A 16225-nucleotide genomic window follows, 5' to 3' on the forward strand; every position below is an offset into this window, starting at 1 on the left:
CATATAGCATGCTTTTGGAAAAAAAATTAAAATTGGTATTTCAGCCTCAGACAAGAAATCAAAAGTAATGGCTACGGCAACCGGTGGTCCCAGGCTATTTGCCGTGAATGGGCCCGACCGGACTCGACGTTCCATTACGTCACGGTTCGAACGAGATAGAACGAGATTCAACGTAATTTGGCCGTACAATGTCCTTGTTTGGACTACGGTACGGCCAAATCTCGTTCTATCTGGTTCGAACCGTGACATAATGGAACGTCAAGTCCGGTCGGGCCCAATCACGGGAAATAGCCGGAGACCACTGGTTGCCGTAGGCATCGCTTTTGATTTTTTATCTGAGGCCGAAATACCAATTTGAATTTTTTTTCCAAAGGCATGCTATAAGTACATTGGCCGTAGGCGACAGATGCTACGGCCAATGTACATATAGCATGCTTTTGGAAAAAAGATTAAAATTGGTATTTCGGCCTCAGACAAGAAATCAAAAGTAATGGCTACGGCAACCGGTGGTCCCAGGCTATTTGCCGTGATTGAGCCCGACCGGACTCACTGTTCCATTACGTCACGGTTCGAACGAGATAGAACGAGATTCAACGTGATTTGGCCGTATAATGTCCTTGTTTGGACTACGGTACGGCAAAATCTCGTTCTATCTGGTTCGAACCGTGACGTAATGGAACGTCAAGTCCGGTCGGGCCCAATCACGGGAAATAGCCGGAGACCACTGGTTGCCGTAGGCATCGCTTTTGATTTCTTATCTGAGGCCGAAATACCAATTTGAATTTTTTTTCCAAAGGCATGCTATAAGTACATTGGCCGTAGGCGACAGATGCTACGGCCAATGTACATATAGCATGATTTTGGAAAAAAAATTCAAATTGGTATTTCGGCCTCAGACAAGAAATCAAAAGTAATGGCTACGGCAACCGGTGGTCCCAGGCTATTTGCCGTGATTGGGCCCGACCGGACTCGACGTTCCATTACGTCACGGTTCGAACGAGATAGAACGAGATTCAACGTAATTTGGCCGTACAATGTCCTTGTTTGGACTACGGTACGGCCAAATCTCGTTCTATCTGGTTCGAACCGTGACGTAATGGAACGTCAAGTCCGGTCGGGCCCAATCACGGGAAATAGCCGGAGACCACTGGTTGCCGTAGGCATCGCTTTTGATTTCTTATCTGAGGCCGAAATACCAATTTGAATTTTTTTTCCAAAGGCATGCTATAAGTACATTGGCCGTAGGCGACAGATGCTACGGCCAATGTACATATAGCATGATTTTGGAAAAAAAATTAAAATTGGTATTTCGGCCTCAGACAAGAAATCAAAAGGAATGGCTACGGCAACCGGTGGTCCCAGGCTATTTGCCGTGATTGGGCCCGACCGGACTCGACGTTCCATTACGTCACGGTTCGAACGAGATAGAACGAGATTCAACGTAATTTGGCCGTACAATGTCCTTGTTTGGACTACGGTACGGCCAAATCTCGTTCTATCTGGTTCGAACCGTGACGTAATGGAACGTCAAGTCCGGTCGGGCCCAATCACGGGAAATAGCCGGAGACCACTGGTTGCCGTAGGCATCGCTTTTGATTTCTTATCTGAGGCCGAAATACCAATTTGAATTTTTTTTCCAAAGGCATGCTATAAGTACATTGGCCGTAGGCGACAGATGCTACGGCCAATGTACATATAGCATGCTTTTGGAAAAAAGATTAAAATTGGTATTTCGGCCTCAGACAAGAAATCAAAAGTAATGGCTACGGCAACCGGTGGTCCCAGGCTATTTGCCGTGATTGGGCCCGACCGGACTCGACGTTCCATTACGTCACGGTTCGAACGAGATAGAACGAGATTCAACGTAATTTGGCCGTACAATGTCCTTGTTTGGACTACGGTACGGCAAAATCTCGTTCTATCTGGTTCGAACCGTGACGTAATGGAACGTCAAGTCCGGTCGGGCCCAATCACGGGAAATAGCCGGAGACCACTGGTTGCCGTAGGCATCGCTTTTGATTTCTTATCTGAGGCCGAAATACCAATTTGAATTTTTTTTCCAAAGGCATGCTATAAGTACATTGGCCGTAGGCGACAGATGCTACGGCCAATGTACATATAGCATGATTTTGGAAAAAAAATTAAAATTGGTATTTCGGCCTCAGACAAGAAATCAAAAGGAATGGCTACGGCAACCGGTGGTCCCAGGCTATTTGCCGTGATTGGGCCCTACCGGACTCGACGTTCCATTACGTCACGGTTCGAACGAGATAGAACGAGATTCAACGTAATTTGGCCGTACAATGTCCTTGTTTGGACTACGGTACGGCCAAATCTCGTTCTATCTGGTTCGAACCGTGACGTAATGGAACGTCAAGTCCGGTCGGGCCCAATCACGGGAAATAGCCGGAGACCACTGGTTGCCGTAGGCATCGCTTTTGATTTCTTATCTGAGGCCGAAATACCAATTTGAATTTTTTTTCCAAAGGCATGCTATAAGTACATTGGCCGTAGGCGACAGATGCTACGGCCAATGTACATATAGCATGCTTTTGGAAAAAAGATTAAAATTGGTATTTCGGCCTCAGACAAGAAATCAAAAGTAATGGCTACGGCAACCGGTGGTCCCAGGCTATTTGCCGTGATTGGGCCCGACCGGACTCGACGTTCCATTACGTCACGGTTCGAACGAGATAGAACGAGATTCAACGTAATTTGGCCGTACAATGTCCTTGTTTGGACTACGGTACGGCCAAATCTCGTTCTATCTGGTTCGAACCGTGACGTAATGGAACGTCAAGTCCGGTCGGGCCCAATCACGGGAAATAGCCTGAGACCACTGGTTTCCGTAGGCATCGCTTTTGATTTCTTATCTGAGGCCGAAATACCAATTTGAATTTTTTTTCCAAAGGCATGCTATAAGTACATTGGCCGTAGGCGACAGATGCTTCGGCCAATGTACATATAGCATGCTTTTGGAAAAAAGATTAAAATTGGTATTTCGGCCTCAGACAAGAAATCAAAAGTAATGGCTACGGCAACCGGTGGTCCCAGGCTATTTGCCGTGAATGGGCCCGACCGGACTCGACGTTCCATTACGTCACGGTTCGAACGAGATAGAACGAGATTCAACGTAATTTGGCCGTACAATGTCCTTGTTTGGACTACGGTACGGCCAAATCTCGTTCTATCTGGTTCGAACCGTGACGTAATGGAACGTCAAGTCCGGTCGGGCCCAATCACGGGAAATAGCCGGAGACCACTGGTTGCCGTAGGCATCGCTTTTGATTTCTTATCTGAGGCCGAAATACCAATTTGAATTTTTTTTCCAAAGGCATGCTATAAGTACATTGGCCGTAGGCGACAGATGCTACGGCCAATGTAAATAAAGCATGCTTTTGGAAAAAAAGATTAAAATTGGTATTTCGGCCTCAGACAAGAAATCAAAAGTAATGGCTACGGCAACCGGTGGTCCCAGGCTATTTGCCGTGATTGAGCCCGACCGGACTCACTGTTCCATTACGTCACGGTTCGAACGAGATAGAACGAGATTCAACGTGATTTGGCCGTACAATGTCCTTGTTTGGACTACGGTACGGCAAAATCTCGTTCTATCTGGTTCGAACCGTGACGTAATGGAACGTCAAGTCCGGTCGGGCCGAATCACGGGAAATAGCCTGAGACCACTGGTTGCCGTAGGCATCGCTTTTGATTTCTTATCTGAGGCCGAAATACCAATTTGAATTTTTTTTCCAAAGGCATGCTATAAGTTCATCGGCCGTAGGCGACAGATGCTACGGCCAATGAACATATAGCATGATTTTGGAAAAAAAATTAAAATTGGTATTTCGGCCTCAGACAAGAAATCAAAAGTAATGGCTACGGCAACCGGTGGTCCCAGGCTATTTGCCGTGATTGGGCCCGACCGGACTCGACGTTCCATTACGTCACGGTTCGAACGAGATAGAACGAGATTCAACGTAATTTGGCCGTACAATGTCCTTGTTTGGACTACGGTACGGCCAAATCTCGTTCTATCTGGTTCGAACCGTGACGTAATGGAACGTCAAGTCCGGTCGGGCCCAATCACGGGAAATAGCCTGAGACCACTGGTTGCCGTAGGCATCGCTTTTGATTTCTTATCTGAGGCCGAAATACCAATTTGAATTTTTTTTCAAAGGCATGATACGGCCAATGTACATATAGCATGCTTTTGGAAAAAAATTAAAATTGGTATTTCGGCCTCAGACAAGAAATCAAGAGTAATGGCTATGGCAACCGGTGGTCCCAGGCTATTTGCCGTGATTGGGCCCGACCGGACTCGACGTTCCATTAAGTCACGGTTCGAACGAGATAGAACGAGATTCAACGTGATTTGGCCGTACAATGTCCTTGTTTGGACTACGGTACGGCCAAATCTCGGTTTATCTGGTTCGAACCGTGACGTATTGGAACGTCAAGTCCGGTCGGGCCCAATCACGGGAAATAACCTGAGACCACTGGTTGCCGTAGGCATCACTTTTGATTTCTTATCTGAGGCCGAAATACCAATTTGAATTTTTTTTCCAAAGGCATGCTAGAAGTACATTGGCCGTAGGCGACAGATGCTACGGCCAATATGCAATGTACATATAGCATGCTTTTGGAAAAAAAATTAAAATTGGTATTTCGGCCTCAGACAAGAAATCAAAAGTAATGGCTATGGCAACCGGTGGTCCCAGGCTATTTGCCGTGATTGGGCCCGACCGGACTCGACGTTCCATTACGTCACGGTTCGAACGAGATAGAACGAGATTCAACGTGATTTGGCCGTACAATGTCCTTGTTTGGACTACGGTACGGCCAAATCTCGTTCTATCTGGTACGAAACGTGACGTAATGGAACGTCAAGTCCGGTCGGGCCCAATCACGGGAAATAGCCGGAGACCACTGGTTGCCGTAGGCATCGCTTTTGATTTCTTATCTGAGGCCGAAATACCAATTTGAATTTTTTTTCCAAAGGCATGCTATAAGTACATTGGCCGTAGGCGACAGATGCTACGGCCAATGTACATATAGCATGCTTTTGGAAAAAAAGATTAGAATTGGTATTTCGGCCTCAGACAAGAAATCAAAAGTAATGGCTACGGCAACCGGTGGTCCCAGGCTATTTGCCGTGAATGGGCCCGACCGGACTCGACGTTCCATTACGTCACGGTTCGAACGAGATAGAACGAGATTCAACGTGATTTGGCCGTACAATGTCCTTCTTTGGACTACGGCACGGCAAAATCTCGTTCTATCTGGTTCGAACCGTGACGTAATGGAACGTCAAGTCCGGTCGGGCCCAATCACGGGAAATAGCCTGAGACCACTGGTTGCCGTAGGCATCGCTTTTGATTTCTTATCTGAGGCCGAAATAACAATTTGAATTTTTTTTCCAAAGGCATGCTATAAGTACATTGGCCGTAGGCGACAGATGCTACGGCCAATGTACATATAGCATGCTTTTGGAAAAAAGATTAAAATTGGTATTTCGGCCTCAGACAAGAAATCAAAAGTAATGGCTACGGCAACCGGTGGTCCCAGGCTATTTGCCGTGATTGGGCCCGACCGGACTCGCTGTTCCATTACGTCACGGTTCGAACGAGATAGAACGAGATTCAACGTGATTTGGCCGTACAATGTCCTTGTTTGGACTACGGTACGGCAAAATCTCGTTCTATCTGGTTCGAACCGTGACGTAATGGAACGTCAAGTCCGGTCGGGCCCAATCACGGGAAATAGCCGGAGACAACTGGTTGCCGTAGGCATCGCTTTTGATTTCTTATCTGAGGCCGAAATACCAATTTGAATTTTTTTTCCAAAGGCATGCTATAAGTACATTGGCCGTAGGCGACAGATGCTACGGCCAATGTACATATAGCATGCTTTTGGAAAAAAGATTAAAATTGGTATTTCGGCCTCAGACAAGAAATCAAAAGTAATGGCTACGGCAACCGGTGGTCCCAGGCTATTTGCCGTGATTGAGCCCGACCGGACTCACTGTTCCATTACGTCACGGTTCGAACGAGATAGAACGAGATTCAACGTGATTTGGCCGTACAATGTCCTTGTTTGGACTACGGTACGGCAAAATCTCGTTCTATCTGGTTCGAACCGTGACGTAATGGAACGTCAAGTCCGGTCGGGCCCAATCACGGGAAATAGCCGGAGACCACTGGTTGCCGTAGGCATCGCTTTTGATTTCTTATCTGAGGCCGAAATACCAATTTGAATTTTTTTCCAAAGGCATGCTATAAGTACATTGGCCGTAGGCGACAGATGCTACGGCCAATGTAAATAAAGCATGCTTTTGGAAAAAAGATTAAAATTGGTATTTCGGCCTCAGACAAGAAATCAAAAGTAATGGCTACGGCAACCGGTGGTCCCAGGCTATTTGCCGTGATTGAGCCCGACCGGACTCACTGTTCCATTACGTCACGGTTCGAACGAGATAGAACGAGATTCAACGTGATTTGGCCGTACAATGTCCTTGTTTGGACTACGGTACGGCAAAATCTCGTTCTATCTGGTTCGAACCGTGACGTAATGGAACGTCAAGTCCGGTCGGGCCCAATCACGGGAAATAACCTGAGACCACTGGTTGCCGTAGGCATCGCTTTTGATTTCTTATCTGAGGCCGAAATACCAATTTGAATTTTTTTTCCAAAGGCATGCTATAAGTACATCGGCCGTAGGCGACAGATGCTACGGCCAATGAACATATAGCATGATTTTGGAAAAAAAATTAAAATTGGTATTTCGGCCTCAGACAAGAAATCAAAAGTAATGGCTACGGCAACCGGTGGTCCCAGGCTATTTGCCGTGATTGGGCCCGACCGGACTCGACGTTCCATTACGTCACGGTTCGAACGAGATAGAACGAGATTCAACGTAATTTGGCCGTACAATGTCCTTGTTTGGACTACGGTACGGCAAAATCTCGTTCTATCTGGTTCGAACCGTGACGTAATGGAACGTCAAGTCCGGTCGGGCCCAATCACGGGAAATAGCCGGAGACCACTGGTTGCCGTAGGCATCGCTTTTGATTTCTTATCTGAGGCCGAAATACCAATTTGAATTTTTTTCCAAAGGCATGCTATAAGTACATTGGCCGTAGGCGACAGATGCTACGGCCAATGTAAATAAAGCATGCTTTTGGAAAAAAAGATTAAAATTGGTATTTCGGCCTCAGACAAGAAATCAAAAGTAATGGCTACGGCAACCGGTGGTCCCAGGCTATTTGCCGTGATTGAGCCCGACCGGACTCGACGTTCCATTACGTCACGGTTCGAACGAGATAGAACGAGATTCAACGTAATTTGGCCGTACAATGTCCTTGTTTGGACTACGGTACGGCCAAATCTCGTTCTATCTGGTTCGAACCGTGACGTAATGGAACGTCAAGTCCGGTCGGGCCCAATCACGGGAAATAGCCTGAGACCACTGGTTGCCGTAGGCATCGCTTTTGATTTCTTATCTGAGGCCGAAATACCAATTTGAATTTTTTTTTAAAGGCATGATACGGCCAATGTACATATAGCATGCTTTTGGAAAAAAATTAAAATTGGTATTTCGGCCTCAGACAAGAAATCAAGAGTAATGGCTATGGCAACCGGTGGTCCCAGGCTATTTGCCGTGATTGGGCCCGACCGGACTCGACGTTCCATTACGTCACGGTTCGAACGAGATAGAACGAGATTCAACGTGATTTGGCCGTACAATGTCCTTGTTTGGACTACGGTACGGCCAAATCTCGTTCTATCTGGTTCGAACCGTGACGTATTGGAACGTCAAGTCCGGTCGGGCCCAATCACGGGAAATAACCTGAGACCACTGGTTGCCGTAGGCATCACTTTTGATTTCTTATCTGAGGCCGAAATACCAATTTGAATTTTTTTTCCAAAGGCATGCTAGAAGTACATTGGCCGTAGGCGACAGATGCTACGGCCAATGTACATATAGCATGCTTTTGGAAAAAAGATTAGAATTGGTATTTCGGCCTCAGACAAGAAATCAAAAGTAATGGCTACGGCAACCGGTGGTCCCAGGCTATTTGCCGTGAATGGGCCCGACCGGACTCGACGTTCCATTACGTCACGGTTCGAACGAGATAGAACGAGATTCAACGTGATTTGGCCGTACAATGTCCTTCTTTGGACTACGGCACGGCAAAATCTCGTTCTATCTGGTTCGAACCGTGACGTAATGGAACGTCAAGTCCGGTCGGGCCCAATCACGGGAAATAACCTGAGACCACTGGTTGCCGTAGGCATCACTTTTGATTTCTTATCTGAGGCCGAAATACCAATTTGAATTTTTTTTCCAAAGGCATGCTAGAAGTAAATTGGCCGTAGGCGACAGATGCTACGGCCAATATGCAATGTACATATAGCATGCTTTTGGAAAAAAAATTAAAATTGGTATTTCGGCCTCAGACAAGAAATCAAAAGTAAGGCTATGGCAACCGGTGGTCCCAGGCTATTTGCCGTGATTGGGCCCGACTGGACTCGACGTTCCATTACGTCACGGTTCGAACGAGATAGAACGAGATTCAACGTGATTTGGCCGTACAATGTCCTTGTTTGGACTACGGTACGGCCAAATCTCGTTCTATCTGGTTCGAACCGTGACGTATTGGAACGTCAAGTCCGGTCGGGCCCAATCACGGGAAATAACCTGAGACCACTGGTTGCCGTAGGCATCACTTTTGATTTCTTATCTGAGGCCGAAATACCAATTTGAATTTTTTTTCCAAAGGCATGCTAGAAGTACATTGGCCGTAGGCGACAGATGCTACGGCCAATGTACATATAGCATGCTTTTGGAAAAAAGATTAGAATTGGTATTTCGGCCTCAGACAAGAAATCAAAAGTAATGGCTACGGCAACCGGTGGTCCCAGGCTATTTGCCGTGAATGGGCCCGACCGGACTCGACGTTCCATTACGTCACGGTTCGAACGAGATAGAACGAGATTCAACGTGATTTGGCCGTACAATGTCCTTCTTTGGACTACGGCACGGCAAAATCTCGTTCTATCTGGTTCGAACCGTGACGTAATGGAACGTCAAGTCCGGTCGGGCCCAATCACGGGAAATAACCTGAGACCACTGGTTGCCGTAGGCATCACTTTTGATTTCTTATCTGAGGCCGAAATACCAATTTGAATTTTTTTTCCAAAGGCATGCTAGAAGTAAATTGGCCGTAGGCGACAGATGCTACGGCCAATTAACAATGTACATATAGCATGCTTTTGGAAAAAAAATTAAAATTGGTATTTCGGCCTCAGACAAGAAATCAAAAGTAAGGCTATGGCAACCGGTGGTCCCAGGCTATTTGCCGTGATTGGGCCCGACTGGACTCGACGTTCCATTACGTCACGGTTCGAACGAGATAGAACGAGATTCAACGTGATTTGGCCGTACAATGTCCTTGTTTGGACTACGGTACGGCAAAATCTCGTTCTATCTGGTACGAAACGTGACGTAATGGAACGTCAAGTCCGGTCGGGCCCAATCACGGGAAATAGCCGGAGACCACTCGTTGCCGTAGGCATCGCTTTTGATTTCTTATCTGAGGCCGAAATACCAATTTGAATTTTTTTTCCAAAGGCATGCTATAAGTACATTGGCCGTAGGCGACAGATGCTACGGCCAATGTACATATAGCATGCTTTTGGAAAAAAGATTAAAATTGGTATTTCGGCCTCAGACAAGAAATCAAAAGTAATGGCTACGGCAACCGGTGGTCCCAGGCTATTTGCCGTGAATGGGCCCGACCGGACTCGACGTTCCATTACGTCACGGTTCGAACGAGATAGAACGAGATTCAACGTAATTTGGCCGTACAATGTCCTTGTTTGGACTGCGGTACGGCCAAATCTCGTTCTATCTGGTTCGAACCTTGACGTAATGGAACGTCAAGTCCGGTCGGGCCCAATCACGGGAAATAGCCTGAGACCACTGGTTGCCGTAGGCATCGCTTTTGATTTCTTATCTGAGGCCGAAATACCAATTTGAATTTTTTTTCCAAAGGCATGCTATAAGTACATTGGCCGTAGGCGACAGATGCTACGGCCAATGTACATATAGCATGCTTTTGGAAAAAAAATTAAAATTGGTATTTCGGCCTCGGACAAGAAATCAAAAGTAATGGCTACGGCAACCGGTGGTCCCAGGCTATTTGCCGTGATTGGGCCCGACCGGACTCGACGTTCCATTACGTCACGGTTCGAACGAGATAGAACGAGATTCAACGTAATTTGGCCGTACAATGTCCTTGTTCGGACTACGGTACGGCCAAATCTCGTTCTATCTGGTTCGAACCGTGACGTAATGGAACGTCAAGTCCGGTCGGGCCCAATCACGGGAAATAGCCTGAGACCACTGGTTGCCGTAGGCTTCGCTTTTGATTTCTTATCTGAGACCGAAATACCAATTTGAATTTTTTTTCAAAGGCATGATACGGCCAATGTACATATAGCATGCTTTTGGAAAAAAAATTAAAATTGGTATTTCGGCCTCAGACAAGAAATCAAAAGTAATGGCTATGGCAACCGGTGGTCCCAGGCTATTTGCCGTGATTGGGCCCGACCGGACTCGACGTTCCATTACGTCACGGTTCGAACGAGATAGAACGAGATTCAACGTGATTTGGCCGTACAATGTCCTTGTTTGGACTACGGTACGGCAAAATCTCGTTCTATCTGGTACGAAACGTGACGTAATGGAACGTCAAGTCCGGTCGGGCCCAATCACGGGAAATAGCCGGAGACCACTGGTTGCCGTAGGCATCGCATTTGATTTCTTATCTGAGGCCGAAATACCAATTTGAATTTTTTTTCCAAAGGCATGCTATAAGTACATTGGCCGTAGGCGACAGATGCTACGGCTAATGTACATATAGCATGCTTTTGGAAAAAAGATTAAAATTGGTATTTCGGCCTCAGACAAGAAATCAAAAGTAATGGCTACGGCAACCGGTGGTCCCAGGCTATTTGCCGTGAATGGGCCCGACCGGACTCGACGTTCCATTACGTCACGGTTCGAACGAGATAGAACGAGATTCACCGTAATTTGGCCGTACAATGTCCTTGTTTGGACTGCGGTACGGCCAAATCTCGTTCTATCTGGTTCGAACCTTGACGTAATGGAACGTCAAGTCCGGTCGGGCCCAATCACGGGAAATAGCCTGAGACCACTGGTTGCCGTAGGCATCGCTTTTGATTTCTTATCTGAGGCCGAAATACCAATTTGAATTTTTTTTCCAAAGGCATGCTATAAGTACATTAGCCGTAGGCGACAGATGCTACGGCCAATGTACATATAGCATGCTTTTGGAAAAAAAATTAAAATTGGTATTTCGGCCTCAGACAAGAAATCAAAAGTAATGCCTACGGCAACCGGTGGTCTTAGGCTATTTGCCGTGATTGGGCCCGACCGGACTCGACGTTCCATTACGTCACGGTTCGAACCAGATAGAACGAGATTCAACGTGATTTGGCCGTACAATGTCCTTGTTTGGACTACGGTACGGCCAAATCTCGTTCTATCTGGTTCGAACCGTGACGTAATTGAACGTCAAGTCCGGTCGGGCCCAATCACGGGAAATAGCCTGAGACCACTGGTTGCCGTAGGCATCGCTTTTGATTTCTTATCTGAGGCCGAAATACCAACTTGAATTTTCTTTCCAAAGGCATGCTATAAGTACATTGGCCGTAGGCGACAGATGCTACGGCCAATGTACATATAGCATGCTTTTGGAAAAAAAAATAAAATTGGTATTTCGACCTCAGACAAGAAATCAAAAGTAATGCCTACGGCAACCGGTGGTCCAAGGCCATTTGCCGTGATTGGGCCCGACCGGACTCGACATTCCATTACGTCACGGTTCGAACCAGATAGAACTAGATTCAACGTGATTTGGCCGTACAATGTCCTTGTTTGGACTACGGTACGGCCAAATCTCGTTCTATCTGGTTCGAACCGTGACGTAATGGAACGTCAAGTCCGGTCGGGCCCAATCACGGGAAATAGCCTGAGACCACTGGTTTCCGTAGGCATCGCTTTTGATTTCTTATCTGAGGCCGAAATACCAACTTGAATTTTCTTTCCAAAGGCATGCTATAAGTACATTGGCCGTAGGCGACAGATGCTACGGCCAATGTACATATAGCATGCTTTTGGAAAAAAAATTAAAATTGGTATTTCGGCCTCAGACAAGAAATCAAAAGTAATGCCTACGGCAACCAGTGGTCCCAGGCCATTTGCCGTGATTGGGCCCGACCGGACTCGACGTTCCATTACGTCACGGTTCGAACGAGATAGAACGAGATTCAACGTGATTTGGCCGTACAATGTCCTTGTTTGGACTACGGTATGGCCAAATCTCGTTCTATCTGGTTCGAACCGTGACGTAATGGAACGTCAAGTCCTGTCGGGCCCAATTACGGGAAATAGCCTGAGACCACTGGTTGCCGTAGGCATCGCTTTTGATTTCTTATCTGAGGCCGAAATACCAATTTGAATTTTTTTCCAAAGGCATGCTATAAGTACATTGGCCGTAGGCGACAGATGCTACGGCCAATGTACATATAGCATGCTTTTGGAAAAAAAATTAAAATCGGTATTTCGACCTCAGACAAGAAATCAAAAGTAATGCTTACGGCAACCGGTGGTCCAAAGCCATATGCCGTGATTGGGCCCGACCGGACTCGACATTCCATTACGTCACGGTTCGAACCAGATAGAACGAGATTCAACGTGATTTGGCCGTACAATGTCCTTGTTTGGACTACGGTACGGCCAAATCTCGTTCTATCTGGTTCGAACCGTGACGTAATGGAGCGTCAAGTCCGGTCGGGCCCATAACGGGAAATAGCCTGAGACCACTGGTTGCCGTAGGCATCGCTTTTGATTTCTTATCTGAGGCCGAAATACCAATTTGAATTTTTTTTTTTCCAAAGGCATGCTATAAGTACATTGGCCGTAGGCGACAGATGCTACGGCCAATGTACATATAGTATGCTTTTGGAAAAAAAATTAAAATTGGTATTTCGGCCTCAGACAAGAAATCAAAAGTAATGCCTACGGCAACCGGTGGTCTTAGGCTATTTGCCGTGATTAGGCCCGACCGGACTCGACGTTCCATTACGTCACGGTTCGAACCAGATAGAACGAGATTCAACGTGATTTGGCCGTACAATGTCCTTGTTTGGACTACGGTACGGCCAAATCTCGTTCTATCTGGTTCGAACCGTGACGTAATTGAACGTCAAGTCCGGTCGGGCCCAATCACGGGAAATAGCCTGAGACCACTGGTTGCCGTAGGCATCGCTTTTGATTTCTTATCTGAGGCCGAAATACCAACTTGAATTTTCTTTCCAAAGGCATGCTATAAGTACATTGGCCGTAGGCGACAGATGCTACGGCCAATGTACATATAGCATGCTTTTGGAAAAAAAAATAAAATTGGTATTTCGACCTCAGACAAGAAATCAAAAGTAATGCCTACGGCAACCGGTGGTCCAAGGCCATTTGCCGTGATTGGGCCCGACCGGACTCGACATTCCATTACGTCACGGTTCGAACCAGATAGAACTAGATTCAACGTGATTTGGCCGTACAATGTCCTTGTTTGGACTACGGTACGGCCAAATCTCGTTCTATCTGGTTCGAACCGTGACGTAATGGAACGTCAAGTCCGGTCGGGCCCAATCACGGGAAATAGCCTGAGACCACTGGTTTCCGTAGGCATCGCTTTTGATTTCTTATCTGAGGCCGAAATACCAACTTGAATTTTCTTTCCAAAGGCATGCTATAAGTACATTGGCCGTAGGCGACAGATGCTACGGCCAATGTACATATAGCATGCTTTTGGAAAAAAAATTAAAATTGGTATTTCGGCCTCAGACAAGAAATCAAAAGTAATGCCTACGGCAACCAGTGGTCCCAGGCCATTTGCCGTGATTGGGCCCGACCGGACTCGACGTTCCATTACGTCACGGTTCGAACGAGATAGAACGAGATTCAACGTGATTTGGCCGTACAATGTCCTTGTTTGGACTACGGTATGGCCAAATCTCGTTCTATCTGGTTCGAACCGTGACGTAATGGAACGTCAAGTCCTGTCGGGCCCAATTACGGGAAATAGCCTGAGACCACTGGTTGCCGTAGGCATCGCTTTTGATTTCTTATCTGAGGCCGAAATACCAATTTGAATTTTTTTCCAAAGGCATGCTATAAGTACATTGGCCGTAGGCGACAGATGCTACGGCCAATGTACATATAGCATGCTTTTGGAAAAAAAATTAAAATTGGTATTTCGACCTCAGACAAGAAATCAAAAGTAATGCTTACGGCAACCGGTGGTCCAAAGCCATATGCCGTGATTGGGCCCGACCGGACTCGACATTCCATTACGTCACGGTTCGAACCAGATAGAACGAGATTCAACGTGATTTGGCCGTACAATGTCCTTGTTTGGACTACGTTACGGCCAAATCTCGTTCTATCTGGTTCGAACCGTGACGTAATGGAGCGTCAAGTCCGGTCGGGCCCATAACGGGAAATAGCCTGAGACCACTGGTTGCCGTAGGCATCGCTTTTGATTTCTTATCTGAGGCCGAAATACCAATTTGAATTTTTTTTTTCCAAAGGCATGCTATAAGTACATTGGCCGTAGGTGACAGATGCTACGGCCAATGTACATATAGCATGCTTTTGGAAAAAAGATTAAAATTGGTATTTCGGCCTCAGACAAGAAATCAAAAGTAATGCCTACGGCAACCGGTGGCCCCAGGCTATTTGCCGTGATTGGGCCCGACCGGACTCGACGTTCCATTACGTCACGGTTCGAACGAGATAGAACGAGATTCAACGTGATTTGGCCGTAAAATGTCCTTGTTTGGACTACGGTACGGCCAAATCTCGTTCTATCTGGTTCGAACCGTGACGTAATGGAACGTCAAGTCCGATCGGGCACAATCACGGGAAATAGCCTGAGACCACTGGTTGCCGTAGGCATCGCTTTTGATTTCTTATCTGAGGCCGAAATACCAATTTGAATTTTTTCCCAAAGGCATGCTATAAGTACATTGGCCGTAGGCGACAGATGCTACGGCCAATGTACATATAGCATGCTTTTGGAAAAAAAAATAAAATTGGTATTTCGACCTCAGACAAGAAATCAAAAGTAATGCCTACGGCAACCGGTGGTCCAAAGCCATATGCCGTGATTGGGCCCGACAGGACTCGACATTCCATTACGTCACGGTTCGAACGAGATATAACGAGATTCAACGTGATTTGGCCGTACAATGTCCTTGTTTGGACTACGGTACGGCCAAATCTCTTTCTATCTGGTTCGAACCGTGACGTAATGGAACGTCAAGTCCGGTCGGGCCCAATCACGGGAAATAGCCTGAGACCACTGGTTGCCGTAGGCATCGCTTTTGATTTCTTATCTGAGGCCGAAATACCAACTTGAATTTTCTTTCCAAAGGCATGCTATAAGTACATTGGCCGTAGGCGACAGATGCTACGGCCAATGTACATATAGCATGCTTTTGGAAAAAAAAATAAAATTGGTATTTCGACCTCAGACAAGAAATCAAAAGTAATGCCTACGGCAACCGGTGGTCCAAGGCCATTTGCCGTGATTGGGCCCGACCGGACTCGACATTCCATTACGTCACGGTTCGAACCAGATAGAACTAGATTCAACGTGATTTGGCCGTACAATGTCCTTGTTTGGACTACGGTACGGCCAAATCTCGTTCTATCTGGTTCGAACCGTGACGTAATGGAGCGTCAAGTCCGGTCGGGCCCAATCACGGGAAATAGCCTGAGACCACTGGTTGCCGTAGGCATTGCTTTTGATTTCTTATCTGAGGCCGAAATACCAATTTGAATTTTTTTCCAAAGGCATGCCATAAGTACATTGGCCGTAGGCGACAGATGCTACGGCCAATGTACATATAGCATGCTTTTGGAAAAAAAATTAAAATTGGTATTTCGGCCTCAGACAAGAAATCAAAAGTAATGCCTAGGGCAACCAGTGGTCCCAGGCCATTTGCCGTGATTGGGCCCGACCGGACTCGACGTTCCATTACGTCACGGTTCAAACGAGATAGAACGAGATTCAACGTGATTTGGCCGTACAATGTCCTTGTTTGGACTACGGTACGGCCAAATCTCGTTCTAT

This window comes from Branchiostoma lanceolatum, chromosome 8 (genome assembly GCF_035083965.1).
Source record: "Branchiostoma lanceolatum isolate klBraLanc5 chromosome 8, klBraLanc5.hap2, whole genome shotgun sequence".
NCBI classification, from domain to species: Eukaryota; Metazoa; Chordata; class Leptocardii; order Amphioxiformes; family Branchiostomatidae; genus Branchiostoma; species Branchiostoma lanceolatum.